Genomic DNA, 14,723 nt, shown 5'->3' with positions numbered 1-14,723 from the left:
ACTTCATCTGCCTGCCAGAAAACACTGTACAGGGTATTCCAAAGCTACTTCCAAGTTAAAAATAAATGGGCCAGAGCAGACATTGCATTTTTCCTGACAGCCATTTGCTGCTGATGACACAAGTCTGTTTCTCTGCAGTATGAAATGTTCTACTGAGCGAAGCAGCAGTGCTTACAGCCAGATGGGTCAGGGCTCACAAACCAGGACTCACTCAGACCCATGCTGTTTGCTGACTTTTCCATGTGATCTGAGATACCAAACACTTTCATTTTTATCTGTCTATCCTCAGCAAGTCCTGTTCTAGTTCACTTCTGACTAAAGCTATCCTTACTTACAGAATGTTCTCAAAGAGGACATGATGTGGCCAGTGATTGTCCCCAAATACACAACATTGGTTCAAACACCTAGAACAATGTGATAAATAACAGGAAAAGGAAAAGCTGCTCATGACAGGAGAAAATAGGATTTGAGCTCTACAACCGCTGTTTCAGGCAAATGTATTGTGTTTCTTTTTTTAACAATTCAAGGTGTCATCTTGGGAAAAGGTACATAAGTAAACAGCAGAATTACCACCAAAGTCTGACTCTGTAGTAGGATTAAACATTCCCTCCCAAGAGAAGTAAACATATTTGAAAAACCTTACTCATATTGTTAGAGAGAAAGCCCCAGAGTAACTTAAAATGTCAACTGACAGAACGGAAAATAACTATGCCACAAAAATAACTAGCCATTTATTCAAATATTTCATACATACATCCAAATATAAGAAAGTCTATAGGCATTAAAAGGTCCTTTTTGGTTAAGCGACCAAATTCTAAGTACCAAACAGAGCAATTTCAAGTGGACCTACATGTTCCCTCCTTCTGTTTCCAACGCCCCTTGTTTTGAGTAGAACCAGAAAACAGAAAGGCCCAGAAGAAAAAAAAAGGCAAAAATTGAACAATGTTTTTTAAACTAGAGAAAAAGTTCCATTTTATCAAAGTTCAATTTTCATTTCACTCTGTATTTATTCCTGTTGCTAGTGATAAAAGATAGAAGTGAAATAAACACTGATAAGCTGCTGAATAATAATTATTTTCATACTCCTACACATAACTGTTATCACCAGGTGGTAACTCATAACTGTTAAGTAGTAGGAAATTAAACTATGTAATCTAGGACAAATCTTCCAAGAGCAGGGACTTATTCTCAGATTTCTGGGACTGTGGTTTTTTTAGGATTGTGTAATTAATACTAACATTCTTCTCATGACCCATCTGGGATGCATTGTTTCAGTTGTCTGGTCCTCCCCACTATTTACAGGCACAGCTTCAGGTAGGCAGATGTGATGCAGCTCAAGGCATACATTTTTAATTTACTGATAGCAGCATTTCCTTAGGTGACATTCTGTAGACTTTTTTCCCCCTCTTTTACATTAATTAGTTTCTGTTTGCAAGGTACAGTGAAATAACAATGACCCTCCAGTTTGCCTGTTCTCTAACTATGTGTTGTCTGTTAGTAGACACAGAAAACATATAGGAATGATAAATTGTGAATGATTTTCACTTTCACATTTAGTTTGACATCCCAATTTCCAGCCATTTTAAAATGCCTGTATCTTACTCATGTCTGAGGCACATTGCATAAACTGTTATGCTGCTGTTCTGTGAGCAAAGTCTTCAGTAAACTGTCTCCAGATAAACAGCTGAAAATAGTCAAAGTGGAAATTCAGCTCTTTCCTTGTCCTTTCTCATTGATGTAAAAACTCATAAACCCTCCCTGGGATAATTTAAAAGCTGGATTCCCTTAGTTTTTCGTGGATCAGACAGGTTACTATAGCCAAAATGAGTCCAATATGTAATGAAAATTCAAGCCAAAATTTAGTCCTAAATAAGCATATCTCCAAATGCTCTCAGGATTCATGCAACAACATAATGTTTGTGTAGACATCAAAACTGTGTGCAATCCTCTCACAACATTAGCCTTATCTGCCAGAAATAATGTTCTTCTTGCAGCAGAGGGAATTTTCAGTTTGACCACTGATATGCAATGTTTCACAGCAGGTTTCTTTGGACTGGGCGTGAATCTTATTGCAAATTATTTACACATAATCATGTACTTCACAACTTTTGTGAATTTTGATGATTTTTAAAGGAATTAACTTACATCAAGCAGTACAGGAGAAGAGATAGAAAATGATGATGAGTGGATATTGGGATTTAATGGGTAAAACACCATAGGTTATTGCTGGTGGAAGCAAAGATCCTCCCCGCCCCTCCCCTTGTTATTCTGTAGATATACTGAAAAGATAAAGCTAACCAAGAGCCAGAACTAGTAGAAACCAAGGTCAGGGCAAATGATGCTGGCTGGGTTGTAGCTACTGAGTTAAAGTAATTAATTTTCAGAAAATCTCAAGTGGTAATTACACAAGGTCTGTGACTGTGAATACAGGGAATTGGCTGGAGGGAAATAAAATGGGAACACTGATATTGTAGAGGGAATTCAGGAGATAAATGCTTGTGGAGAAAACTGCATTGCCTGTGAGATGCAGGAGAAAGCTCTCTGGTGTCCGCATTCATAGACATATCTTGGAGGGAAATGGAAGAGCTATGATTCCAGGTTTAGAAATATTGTTTTGGAGCCTGAAAATCTGATGTATTGGCTGTGGAGAGACTAAAATAATTTTAAGTGCTTTGTATTCTCATTTTTAAGATGATTAGGTTCATGTGTTCAATTGGATTCAGAGAATTCCTCAACAAACCTACCAGAGAGGGAAGCCATACTTTGAATTCAACACATTTCAGAGATAAACTGCAACTAACTCAATGTGCCAGAAGGGCAGAGTTCATCTGAAATGTTGGCATTGTACATGCTCCATGGCAATGCACAGTGATGATCTTCATACAAAAGGGCGAGGTATTTGTGACACTTTCCGTGAGTATAGCTGTCCAGAAACCAGGAAAGTGTGCTCACCATAAATGCACCAGGTTCCATCTGGGGACATCTTTCTGCTCAGTGGTGTGAGACCTCTGCTGGGCTTCTGTCCCATTTTGGTTGATTCATTACATGCTCAGCCCTACTGAAACATTGCAAGGAGGTGCCATCGGCTTCTGAGCTGGCACCTTGGAAAGCAGCTCCCAGCCACCCCTGCAGCCCACCTGAGCACAGGTTTGTAATTTTGACCTCATGTAAATCTCATTAAAAGGTAAAGGCCTTGCTTAAATCAGTTCTTTAATAGCTGTCTGAAACCTCAATTGTGGCAGTGAAGTATTCTGTGTTGAGAGAATGAAGACAAAAGTGAGAGGCAGCAGAAAAAAGAGTTTCGCATGCTGGCAGTGTAAGAGGAAATAAAATCACTCCTGGAGTCCTGGCAAAATTGGGTGTTCATTTAAAAACTTATTTTAAAATTAATCACTTTGACATGGAAGAGAGATGAAGAGCAATCAGGCTTTCTGGGGGAAAGGAAGAATCTGCAATCTGCAATCTGGTCAGATCTTTCAAGTAAGATCTTTCAAGATCTTTTTTCTTTCTAAAAGGGATGAGGGAAACATGAGTTTTCAATTACAACTTGAATTCAGAAGTTTTGGCAAAGACAGATGAATGGGAGTACATAAGAGGTTATTTTAACGCTGTACTTCAACCACGCTTGCTGGTGACCAACACTGAGTTTAAGTCTTTTGTTCATTCTTTTGATTACAGCTTCAAAATACCTATATTTTAACTGCATCTTATGGTGAATTATCTTTGTAACGTTTTTTAGCTAAATGAACAAACCTTAGTGTAATTTCACCAGAAATTCAGTTCTGATCTCAAGGTAATTTGATTTTTTGCCAAATTTGTGCTGTTTTTACCATTTAATATTACTGAATTTCACTTTTTATCTGTACCTGACTGGCACAGTCTAGTTCTTAAGAGGTGGTAATAACATTTAATACGACTTCCAATCAGCATTTATTTTATGCAGTCAAAGACCCAAGAAGCTAATCAGAAGGGTGATATATCCAATACACTGTTACACAATTGTGCAGAAGTATGGGTTTCAATTTCCTGATCCAATGATTACATCAAACAAAGAAAAAATGTTTATATTGCCACACAGATTGCTCAGCTGAAAGCCATTTATCAAACATAGCAGATAATCAAACATCAGGAACACTAGCATATAAATCTCCTACTAGCACTGCACCTCGGGAAAACAAATGTTCCCATGGTTGGATGCCAGGTTACAGAACACTACAATCAGCATTGTAGTATAGAGTAGGCACAGAAGTGAAATGTGGCATAAGCCAATGCCAAAGAAAGTTCATTTTTAGGACAGGTGTTTAATGGAGTTTACAAAATGTGGAATCACAGAATCATAGAATGGTTTGCATTGGAAGTGACCTTAAAGATTATCTAGTTCCAACTCCCTTGCCATGGGCAGGGATGCCACTTGCTGGACGAGGTTGCCCCGAGTCCCATATTGACCACTCCTCTGGGCAATGTCATGTTTTATATAGGTCAAGGTAGATATTAAGCACATTATATATACAGCCATGACAAGCAAAAAGTACTTATCAGAAACAGCAGCATTTTCCCACTGAAAAACTGAGCTTGTTTTGCTGGAAATAAAAAGTTTTATGGTCTAGTGTTGTTTCCTGTCTCAAAGGAGCCATTTTGAAAATATTGTATTTATAAGTAAAGTAATCCCAGCACTTTGTCTCTTGTATAGCAAATCATGTTACTCCTAAATAAACTGATGAGGAAAGCAGAAGGCAATATAAGAACAGGTTGTTTGATCAACAGCATCAGAGCAACAACTAACTTTACTCTCTCCTTTCCTGATGAGTTTGTTTCAGAGATGACAAAATTTCGGTTACTAAACTAATGGGTGAAAAAACAAGGCCAGAATGTGCCTTGGCCCTCTCACTGAAGGCTGAGAAACACTCAAGCTCTCAGTGAAAATGAAGATCAATGTCAGAAAAAGCAAGTGTACTTCTCATGTGGCCTGAGCCCATTTTATTCACCTGACAAGAAACCACTGTATTTGGTAAAATGCATCCACTAACCCCCATGGAACTTTATCCAGGTGAATAGTCACTAATTTGTACTCAAAGAATTGTGCTTCAAGAGATAGAAACTAATTTTATGAAGTATGCCTCCAGTCAACCCTCTTAATGACAAATACATTTTTTTTGCCTAGTGCATTCTAGGAAATACTGCTGTTTCACTCACTTTATTTAGTGAATGTCTTGTGAAAGACAGAGCATTCTCTCTGTCACATTTACAAGGCTGAATCTTGTTTACCAATTACAACTGGTTAAAGGCCTTGAAATGTATTGTTGTGTATTGTTAGCCAAACAAATAGATATAAAATAATCATCCCAGAGTAATTTTTTCCATAGCTTGCAATGATTGATAAACTCAAAGGAACCAAAGAAATGGGACAACACCCAATTCTTGATTTGAAGTGCAACTTATTCAAGGAAATATTTGGCTACAGAGACGTATTTTGTAGGAGAAATCATAATGAGGCTGAAAGGTTGTGTATGAGGTTTCAGTTGTCTATTTCGGTGTGAGATCCCACAGCACACTTTGAAAATGAAATGAAACATTATCATATGCCTTGCTGAAACTTGGCTTAGATATTTTCTGACTGCTGCCTTAATGTTGCACTGGGAGGTTCCTGCTGTAAATGGCAAGGAATTCAACCTGTCTGTCTCAGAAAATGATTGTACATTATTTTAGCATGGCGATTGTGATGGTTGATGGAAATTTTCTGAAATAATTTTCTTGTGTTAAAGCTGTTAAGAAAATTGTACTATGCTGGATTTTGTGTTGAATTTTCATGATGTGAAAGTCATAAAGATGTAGTGGTAGGATTATGGGGAATAACTTCCAACAAAAGGAGAGCAGGTCTGGATTAGATATTAGGAAGAAATTCTTACTTTTGGCAGTGGTGAAAAGATTGCCCACAAAAGTTGTGGCTGCCCCATCCCTGGAAATGTTCAAGGCCAGGCTGGGTGCGGCCTTGAGGGACCTGGTTCAGTGGAAGGTGTCCCTGCCCATAATATGGGGGTAGACTTTGAGGTCTACTTCCAACCCAAACCATTTTATGATTCTGTGATTTTCTTTGGTAGTGGAAATTTCAAGGTTATTGGCAGTCCATCTTTTTACAGGCAAAAAGACTACGTGTTGGACCATGTGGCTCGCACTGATATTGTATTGATACTTGTTTGGCGCTCCATAGTGTTGTGTTTTGCTTGGTGCCTTTATAAGGCTAATGTGAGGGGAAGAGGACACTAGTAAATTGAATCAAGCAGCTCTCTGCAACAATTAAGGGATATTCAAATAATGGTACCAGCTCAGCTATTACTTCTCTTAGCCTGTTCCCTACGCAGGAGGCTCTACCTGAAGGGGCTTCATACAAATGTCACAGGACAGTCTGGGTGCACCTTGTCTGGCTTCTGCTGAATACAGGAATGCTTCAAAGAACTGCACAATGGGAAAGGAGATTGTTGGACCCTCCTTGTTTTGGTTTCTAATGTCTCATGTAAACTGCTGAGAACTAAACTATTTTCAGCTCCTGCCTCTTCCCCTTCAATCTTCATAAGGAGTGTCCTTGCAGAGCAAAGAAATGCTTCTTCTCTCGTACCAGCCAGAGGAACATTCCAAGGGTCTTCCCAGAGGCTCTCTCTTTTTATTATTTGCGAAGAATTTCTTGGAGATGTCAAATTGGCAAATATGAGGTGAGAGAGAAATAAGGACTGAGCAAGCAAAAGGGAAACATGCATTCTATTACAGCATTTCTTCCCAGGAGAAGTGCAGACTAGTTTAGAGTTAATCACAGATTTGCTTCTGCTTTTCAAATATTTCATTTTGCCCTATCATATGCTGAATGGCATAAGTACATTAACAAGAAAATACTGATAGAACTTTCAGCACTTGATAAATAAAATACGATTAGACATGGACAGATAGTGATCTTCTTTCAACTAACTTGAACATATTTTTCATTTATTTGAAATAATTTTTGCCCTGGCTGATTTCACAGCATTGCTGCGCCCTGCTGAGCAGGAGCTGCTCTTACCCCAGAGTCAGAGCTAGATGTGCATCACACAGAGTGACTCTGGAGGCTGCAGGGCAGAGGCAGTAGGGTCTAGCAGAGCCCATGAGCCCCGGGGAGATAACCTGCTCCCTTATCAGAGCTCAGATCACCTGGGAGCAGGCTGTAACCTGGCTGTGAAGGTGTGCTGGCTGAGCAGCAGGAAGGACACTGAGGGTGAGCTCAGCTGTGGTCTCTGCACCTTCTGAGCCTGCCCACAGCTGGAGCACTACAAAGAGCAGGGAGGGGCCAGGTCATGCCCTGTACTCCTTTGCTGTGGTATTTTAAGTATTTTTTCTGCTTTGAAATGAAAACACTTTGATATCCCTTGAAAAGAAGCCTGTACTGAAGATGTGTGGGAAAGCCTGCAGTAGCAGGAAAAGGGAAATTATGTTATATTGTACTATTTGAGGAATAGGAAAGGTAACAGCACACATCCACATAATGTCAGAGAATGGAAAGACTTGGTTTTTCATATTTTAGTATACTGCCAAGTGATTTTAGGATAAAAGGAACAGTAGAAATACCTTCCTCTGACATCCCTAACATTGATGTACAGTCTGAAAAGTACAAATGAATTACAAACATATATATGCTATACCAATATCTGAGGTATAATTGCATTCTGAATCTATTTTACACTACAGTTGAACAATTTTGAGGATGTCAACCTTCAGGAGGTAAAACTGTGCTATTTTACAATCAGCAGAATATGTTGGGTTTGTAGATAAGAGAGACAAGAATAGCCCAGGCGTCAGAAGATTAAAGAATTTATGTTGTTGCTGTATCACAGCTCTTCCCTGTAACTATGCCCAGCTCCTCAGAGCTATGAAATGCAAGCAGGAACAAAAGAGATGTTTCTTGTCCTGTGTTACAACAGGCAGAGGAGCCTGGGCTCCTGTACAGCTTTTGGAGATATATTTCTGGGGCTGGTGTTTGTGTGTGAGGCGAGTTACAGCACACAGCCCAGCAAAAGCCACACAAGTATTTGTGTTATTTTAAAAGCTGAGAAAAGCAGTGACCTTGGCCCTTTTTTTTGAGAAAGCAAAGCTAGGATCTGTTTGGGAATGTCCCAGACACTTTAGCTACCTTGTTTAGGAGTGCAGATCTTGATGGCCTCACCTGTAAATTGGTCTCCATGGACCTTCCCATGAGTCATGAGGAGGGATACTGGTGATATCATTCCACTGCCCTGAGGGGTGAAAGGTGGCAAGTCCTACAGTTTATAGTCCCCTTAACTGCCAAAACTGCATAAGGAAAAGTACAGTGTTACTTCAAGAAAAGGCCAGTACATGCTTTCACTTGAGTGCTTGAGCGCTGGGTTGCAGAAATCAGACTTCATTCTATCACACTTTTGTAATATGATGAATTTAATAAAGTTCTGAATTTTACCAAATATTGATGCAGTGCTGGGTCCTTGAAGGCAATGTAAACAGGACTGCAGTCTTAAAGCATTGAAGTACTTAAGAGACAGTGTAGATTCAAATTTACATGTGCACTCTGCTTTGCTGTGTGAGAGCCCATAAAGGGTTGGACTGCGAACAGTGAAGTGGAAGGGAGTGTGGTTTCATATGAAGAATTCACACCTTGGCTGGGGACTGCTTGCAACAGCTTCAGGATGTGCAAACAGATCTTGCCAAAGAAAAACATTTTACTTTGGCAGATGAAGTCTGTGTGTTGCAAGAGGTCGTCTGACCAGCAAATCAATTTTTCCAGAAAAAAATGGCATTAAAACTTTAATTTGAACTAGGAAACCAACAAACAGAATGGACAGATTCACAACACCATTAGCATTGTTCTGTGTGGTTATGATGGCAAATATTGTGGTTTTTGCTTGAACATAGACTTTCAATCTTCAGCTATCTCATTCAAATATTGCATGTTTTCATATAAGCAATGACTTGATGAAAGGTATGTTTTTCATAAAATGCTGTACATTTTTGAAAACATGTATGTTCTCACAGATTATCGTGTAGAAAAAACTTGAAACATTTTGGTCATAGCTTTTGACTTTCAAATTATCTTTCAGAATAACTAGTAACTACTAACTACTTTTAGTATATATTTTAGAAGTCTTTTAAACTGCAAAAGCTAGTAAAAGCTTTTAAATATTTCAGAAATTAAATGCTTAAATTTTGGTGCTTTTTTCCTGCAGAACTTCTTCAACAAGAAACTCATAGCTCATTTTCTTCCCTTCTTTTTCTGAGTGTAAAATAAAACCAGAAAGTTCAAACCAGATTGTGATCAGTTTATTGTTGAATCACAATTCTTCTTGCCACTCTGTTATTGATACAAATTCAAGCTATAAATGATGTAATGCTAATTATGAAGTAAGCAGCTTAATTCAAAGTTTTTAGATGTGCAACCATACATACAAAATATGCATGTGTGTATATTTATGTATAACTAGTTTTCTTCTGCTCAACATTTTTGTTGGCTCATGAGTGTTGCATTTACTCACTGAAGCATCTCTGGCATAGGGTTTGTAATGTGCTCTAGATTCCTGCCTCAGCCTACTTAGTGAAGCAGATCCTTCTGCCAGTCTGATAGTATCTAATTACAGAGCCAAGGGGTGCATAATTCAGCAGAACTCTCTGAGATGTTGAAAGATGATATTGTGAGACAGAGAAGGGTATATCAGCCCTTGATTTAGGTCACACAAGCAATTCAGTACTGCATAAATAACATGTTGAGTGTTATACCTGAACATAGTAAAAACCTTTAAAAATGTCATATATGATAAAGCATTTCAGCTTGTATTGAGTACAAAGTACTATAATTTTTTTTCATTTATTATTTTGTTTTTTAAAAGAATCAAATGTAAATTTGTGGGTGATGCTTCTATTGAAATTAATGATCTATGTATGTAGCTATTCTTTTCAACAGATGGGGTTAAAACAAATTTATATTTTCTTTGTAGAGAGAGGATTAAAAAAATGGAATGATTACTTTGGTAGTGTTGCTCTCATGGCTTTCATTTGCAACCAAATAAAAATGAGGCTAACATCACGAGTACAGTATTCTTCTCACTGATGGACTTGCCTCTTTAGTTGTTTACAGACATGGTCATATACAAAGGTTTTCAAAAAACAAATTTCACCACTGTTCTAGGAGCAATCACTTTATGCCCCAAGGGATACAGTGGTTCTTACACTGCAAGCAGAAAAGCCTTGGCTTGGACCACTAATAGCTATTAGTCATGCTGCAAAAATATCCATGTTAAGGGTTTTGGTCCAAAGATAAAAAAACACTCAAAGTCACCAAACAGACAAAAATGCTGTAAAATATATTAAATAAAATCTGTAGTGTTTAGAGAGTGAGTCATTGCAAATATGCTGAAGAATTAATTTGGTATTGTTACTCAATTGTTAGTTTAATAAATTCCACTCATAAAGAGAAGAGAAATATCTGCTCAGACTGGCAGGACTGGTCAGGGGCAAGGTAACTGTGAGACCAACAGCAAAACATGGACACATCTCCTGCTGCTTCAATTGCAGCTGAACCCCAAAATCAGGGATCAGATATAATGGGGAAAGTCTGAACCCCAAAATATTAATGAGATTAATGGTATTTATTTGGCTTTCAGAAGCACCATGGAAACACCTGACTATTGTACTGTTTTTTCAAAGCTACTGATAAGTCTGTTATTATTGCTGAGGCAACTTTACAGGAAAAAGGTAAATTCTCAAAGACAAGTTTTAGGAGTATGATTCTGAAATATTTCATATTTCTGAAGCCCTATTAATACAAACCATTTTTTTAAGGAGCACTCCAAAATTTTCAAACAACTTGAAGATTCACATATTCTGTAATGTATTTGTTGTCCAGTTACATTGACTACTGGGATTTCTTTTAAAAAAGGTTCAGGATTTCAATCACCTTTAAAAAAGGTTCAGGATCTCAGTTTTATCATTTACTTTGTTTTGCAACTTTGTTATCATTTACTTTGTTTGTTTTATTGCCTTTTTTTGGGTCATATTTTTCATATTTTTACTTCTACATTTAGTGTCTACTACTCTTGCTCTCTCAGTGTCCTGACATTTTAGGTTTTGGTTTATCATGCGGTTTCAGTTCTGTATTTTCAGCCCTTTTCCAGTCCTCAAAATCCCTTCATTTTGTTCCTCATCTTCTTGCTCTATTAAGCCTTCTCTTTTTCATAATGAATTTCTTCCTTTCTTTTGTGGTGCCACTTGATAATGAGCTCACAGATTTAGCCTCATGGATGACATACCTCAAGATTTTCCCAGTTGGGATTATATTGAGTCAACCATGTCAGATGGGTGCCAGAGGGATGGCAGAGGGATAGGTTTCCCCCAGTTATACATCTGGACAGGGCTTTGAACAAACTGCTCTAGTGGGAGGTGTGCCTGCTCCTGGCAGAGCTGTTGGAAGCAGGGGGTCCTTAAAGTCCCTTACAACCCAAACCATTCAATGATGCTATGGTTCTATGATTTGCAAAAGCCATGACTGACCTGGTAAAGAAGTCTGGGAAAAGACTGAGTCAGGAACAAAGTAAGTGACATTGTGGTTTTTTCATGTTCAATCATGAACAGGATTGAACTGTTGAAGCAATTACTTCTTCTCTCTAGACAGAAGAAAAGGGCAGCTGTTTCTTAGGCTGGAAGTGGCAGCTCTGCTGTGAAGTGATGCAGGAAATGCTGCTGCTGTCTCTGGCTGCTTGATTCTCCCAAGGAAACTGCAAGTTCTTCAGGCTGAGGCAGTAAAGCAGAATGTGCCCTTAGACTCTTGGGGAGATGGTAACATTGGGCTGCTAAACTAAGAGTTGTAAATGATGTAGAGGACTACTACTAAAGCAACTTTATTTCCTCCTGAAAACTTAAATTTCTTCCTTGGCAATCTTTCCATACAGTCACCTTCTCTGAAGCACAACCCTGGCCCATGTGCACAGGGTTTCCCTGAATATGACACAGTGTTTGCCTTAGGTCAAATGGTATCCATAAGTGTTGCTTATAATCAAAAGAGAAAAAAGCCTTGCAACAATATTAGCATAGTAAAGTAAAAAGCAGACCTTTATTTGGAAGCTTCCAGGTGTCCCAGTGGTGATGGGCACACCTGCCTGGATTTCTACAATTTTTACAAGGTTGATTAATTAGGATACCTAATGAATATGCCGATTATTCAGTTGCCCCAGTAACCCAGCCCTGGGTCAACCCCTTGGAGTTGGTCCAAGGACTTCTTTGCCCCACTTCTTGTTATGATGTCTCAGATTCTGCTTGGAAAGCAAAATGTTCTTCTTGTAGGCCATCTTCCTGACAATAAGACTAAACAGTATTTCAGAAATATATGACAAGGTTAGCTTATTGTTCTAATATCTAGGGGGAAAAGGGTAGGAAAAGTACTGGAGCTACAGCCATGCATTAGCTGTTTGAAAAGCTACAAATATATGAAAAATATATAGAAATCTTAAGGATCATAAGCTTCTTGCTTCAATGAGAATTCCATCTACAAGAAGTGCAAATAAGAGGTTAATATAAGTTCCTCCAAATCTTTTGATATATTAATCTGTTCAACTTCCACAGCTTTATTAAAGTTTTGTCATACCCATTAACCAGAGAATAGCCTTCTGTTTAATTTCACCTAGAGTTTTATGTGCATTTGTGAGTTACATGAGGTGATTTGAATTTCAAATTTGCAAAGCAATATTGTAAAACTTCATTTTCAAAAGTGTCTTTCTTTTCGTTTGTTTACATTGCTTGTTATTTATGGTTTTGCCACAGCTCCAACCTAGGAAGGAAAAGCACAGGGTTTACTGGTTTACTTCAAGAGTGTATTCTGGTAATTAAATATGACAGTTTTCAGCCTCTATATTGATTAGAAAAACAAGAATTAATATAGATTATAACCCCCCTGTTGTTCATTACCAATGTGGTTTTCAGACAGCTGGCAAGAAGGATATCTTTCCATGGCAAAAGTCCTTGCAAGGACAAGTTGTGTGCATTTGTAGCACAGAAAACAAGGGTTCTATGAAAATTTCCCTGAACAACTGTTTGATCAATGTTCTTGATACTTCTTTGCAGGGCAAACAATGGTATTTCTTCGCTGTCACATTAGGAAAAAGGAAAGGAATAAACATAAAAGTGACTCTTTGTACACCCCTTCCACTTGATATCTTTCCGGATCACTTTACAACTTTCCATTTTTCCATCTCTTCAGCTGCTTATTTATATGCTGTAGGGACACCACAGTCCTGATGCTTCACCAGATAATGACTGTCTGTAGCCATGCTGCCAGCCTCTGGTGTCTGGGAACAAGCAGCATTAGAGATTAGAGCTATGGAGAAACAAGAGCTTCCCTCCTGTTGAATGGTTTCGCACTTCAAAATGTATTGTCACTCCAAAGAGGAAGAAAGGAGGAATATGTGAAAGTTTCTATTTAAGAACTTCTTTTGGTTGCTTATGAAAACAAGAAACTCCTCTTCCTTCAAGCAACCCATGTGTGGTTACTAAAATATTTTGCAGTATTTATGTAGAGTACTTGTCTTTTATGGAGACAACGAGCTAATTCTCTCGCTTGGAATCTGTGAACGATGCTGGAGGAGAGTCATACTGCATTAGCAGTGCAACAGATTTTCAACCTAAAAATGGGCTGCAGAAAAGTAGCCCATTTTTATAAAACTTATTCTTAAAACTGAATTTCTGATATCCATTCTAAGAGAAAAAATATTGACGTATCACAACATTGTTTCTTTCCTGAATGGGAGATGAAAGCCATGGCCACATATGTGGGCAATAACACCTCCAGTGTTCTGTAAGAGATCTGTGAAATGCAAATATTTTTCCTGAGAACTCTTTACTATATGAAGAACCTTGTAAACACCTCTCTAAGCAGAATATACTTTTTCAAGGATTTTTTTTTTGGTATTTAAGTAGCAAGTTAAATCATAACTGGTTATATGGCAAAATCTGCAATAACATCTGCCCAATGTAACAGCTATGTTTTATAGTTAATTAATGAGATAGGTTAGAAATTATCTAGTCACACATCAAGGTTCGGTTAGAAATTATCTAGTCACACATCAAGGTTCATTTTCCATACAGTGCTACAGTGTAGTAGAGGTATCCTTGCTTTCTGTTTTCTAACTTGTGTTTTGGCTCCTAGAATACTGATTAAATAATTAAATATAATTTGCTGAATACAATGGATAATTTGGAAAGCTTGGGAATGCATTAGCACCCTTTTAAAAAACTGGAATATTTGTTACATATTTGAACATAATATCTTTATTTAGAAGAAGGATTTTCAGGCTCCTTGAAAATCTATCACACTCTCTTGGGGAAATTAATCCCTGTAGTATTTACACTATCTAATTGTTTTCATCCTAGAAAGGAAAGAAACAGCATAAACTGTTACATATTGAAAAGTAGGGTAAAAAGTAAAATATGAATTGTGGTGTGAAACTTTTTCCCAGCTAGCTGCAGTGGGTTTTTGATTGGACATTTAATACACAAAAATATATTTTTTTACTGTTGTTTGGATGTTAGAGTAATTTGTTGAGGAACTACATTAAAAATTAGAGATTCATCTGTACCTTCTGCAGTCATAATCTAGTTCAGCATGGAGACCTAAAGTACTCCACGTTAATCTTTGGTCATGGACTTTCTAAAGCTTAGGTTAGGCTCTTGTCTTGAAGCAGATTGCC

The 14,723-nt window shown here is 37.9% G+C and overlaps 1 protein-coding gene across 1 annotated transcript in view; it reads left to right on the top strand.

The window, feature by feature from the left end:
* The window catches only part of GRXCR1 (glutaredoxin and cysteine rich domain containing 1), a 38,765-nt gene that overhangs the window by 13,556 nt on the left and 10,486 nt on the right, over positions 1–14,723 (top strand). The window lies entirely within an intron of this gene.

Source organism: Ammospiza caudacuta, chromosome 4, assembly GCF_027887145.1.
Source record: "Ammospiza caudacuta isolate bAmmCau1 chromosome 4, bAmmCau1.pri, whole genome shotgun sequence".
Taxonomy (NCBI): domain Eukaryota; kingdom Metazoa; phylum Chordata; class Aves; order Passeriformes; family Passerellidae; genus Ammospiza; species Ammospiza caudacuta.
The sequence above is the reverse complement of the archived record's forward strand: the minus strand, read 5'-3'. Positions and strand labels throughout refer to the sequence as shown.